The 2,287-nt window shown below is 30.9% G+C and overlaps 1 long non-coding RNA gene across 1 annotated transcript in view; it reads right to left on the bottom strand.

Annotated features, from left to right (window-relative positions):
* Nucleotides 1–1,603, bottom strand: part of LOC117166994 — a 9,247-nt gene extending 7,644 nt beyond the window's left edge. The window contains exon 1 of the long non-coding RNA XR_004466343.1: nucleotides 1,459–1,603. This is a non-coding gene — a long non-coding RNA (uncharacterized LOC117166994). The remainder of the gene's footprint in view (nucleotides 1–1,458) is intronic.
* Nucleotides 1,604–2,287: the final 684 nt, after the last annotated feature.

Raw genomic sequence — 2,287 nt, 5'->3', positions numbered from 1 at the left:
TTTTTTTATATATAAAGTCTATACTTGTTATTAGAAATTGCGGTTATCGGAAGAACTTGTTAGATTGTAAAATTTCCTTAAGTTTTGTACTACACAGTTATATAATTAAGCGCTAAGAGGAGAGTATATGATATTTATAGAAATACTTAATTACGTCTAGCCTTAAGTCTCCATTTTTCACGAGATGGAAGAGGCCGTTTCAATGAACTTTATCTTAACCTTCCTTTCTTTTTTTTAAAGATATAAGTTAACTATCGACATCTTCGGTAAATTTGATATCACACCTACATCTGCAATAAATCGTACTCGGCAATTCAGCCTTATCAAGGTGTTGTTTATGAAAACGAAGTCTTACGAAACCGAGCATGAAATAATGAAATTAACTTCACTGTTGTCAGTTCTTACGTCTTTTCTTAAAACAGGAAAAGTCGCAGAGAGCGAGATAGTGTAGACTCACGTTTTTCTCGTATGCACACTAAGTTTAATGCCCTTGTGTTAAAACATTAGTCGTGTCCATACCGAGTAGCCTTAATGGTTATTGCAAGTTAAACAAGTAATGCATACCCTCTTTCTTTAGAATTTGTATTTATGGGCATTTTTTTGTCATATGATTCATCGATCATAGAGAGTAAGGAAATATGATATTTTGCATTTACTTTTTACTTTTATCTTCTTTCAGTAGGAAACGTTATTTCTTAGAACATTTAATTTTTGTTTTCTTTATATTTTGTCTTCACTTTATCTTAAGAACGAACATTTATTTTCTTTCTGTTTATTTACAATTCTATGGTCGATGTTTCCTCAGTTCTTTTAACGGTAAATGCAAATTCGATGGAAAGGAAGGGTCACCAAACATTTTTAAGAATTTTAAAGAATTCTGTTACGTACATTTTTAATTAGGTCCTTAATTAAATTACTATACCTAGTATATTTTTGTCGAGGAGAGTAAAAGAACTCTCGACTGAAAATTGAATTCAGTTTTGCCTCAAATGCCAATTTTATCGATGAGGGAAAAAGAAAATTAGATCGATCGTTGGGAAATTGTATATAATACGTTGGACAAAATTGTGAAAAAATTTTGTCACACTCAAATTTTTGGATACGCACTTTAGGTGATACTTTTATAAAATTGACAGTTAGGAGAATTGTATATTTTTCAGGGATTTTTTATCGACTGAAACGATTATAGGGTAATAAGAACTTAATTTTCGGTCGAACGAGGTAGATGATTCGTTTCTCGGGAGATGTGAAATACGTTATCGGTATATGTAATTGGAATCCTCTGAGAGGTATTGTGCATATTATTTACGCAACATCTGAGATTATACCTACAGCAGTAATGCAATTAGATGTCAGTATTTAGAATATGCTCATCGGCGACCGTTTGTGACGTACGTTTTTATATCGTTAACTTGTGCCTTAACAATAATTATAACAATAAATATATTGTTTACTTACGTATTTACCAGCGAGTTTTAATGTACACGACCCTATCCAATAATTTACAACATTTTTGAACTTTTAAATATACACATTGTGAATTATAAGTTTTTCATACTTTTCTAAGAGTTGAAGTCGACACGTGAGCCATATCGCAGTTTATGTGATACTTTCAAAGTTTTACGTTCTACAAAAAATGTAAAGCACTTAAAATAAAGAGTCAGCTTTTATACATTTACCCCGAATTTTACTATTGAGATTATTGAAATTGATCATCTTTTTAAAACACATGAATATACTTATACCGGAAATCTTTCAATTTTAGTAATGCACATATGATTTTGATCATATTTATGTTATTTGTTTATACTTGCAAAGCTGCAATCTGAACGAACACTAACAAATTTGCAAAAAAAATAAAACAAAACTATTTTTCACTGAAGATGCTCTTTGGAATATACATTCCAGGGCTCAGACTCCAGCCACTATATATACTATTTGACGCTTTTTTGCATTCTTTATCCTTTATTTCCACCTTTGGCCACGAATTGTACATTTTCTACTTTTTTAAATTCATATTTCATCTTATTGTTTAGAAGGACCCCCCCCCCCCCATAAAATGAATGAAAATGGCCTTTTGGTGGATTTTACCGACACTAATTTATTTTCTAGCTTATGAAACTAGAAGAAATTTTTCAAAAGAAGTTGAAACAATAAATTGAAGTGTCCCGGGATACAAGGGCGTAAGTGCCAAAATTTAAACTTTACTAGAGAAAAAACATTCTAACTTGAAAGCATTCGATTATATATTTTTACATTCTCATCACAGAAGGTATTAGATTTGTGT

The sequence above is a fragment of the Belonocnema kinseyi genome, chromosome 1, assembly GCF_010883055.1.
Source record: "Belonocnema kinseyi isolate 2016_QV_RU_SX_M_011 chromosome 1, B_treatae_v1, whole genome shotgun sequence".
Classification (NCBI taxonomy): Eukaryota; Metazoa; Arthropoda; class Insecta; order Hymenoptera; family Cynipidae; genus Belonocnema; species Belonocnema kinseyi.
The sequence above is the reverse complement of the archived record's forward strand: the minus strand, read 5'-3'. Positions and strand labels throughout refer to the sequence as shown.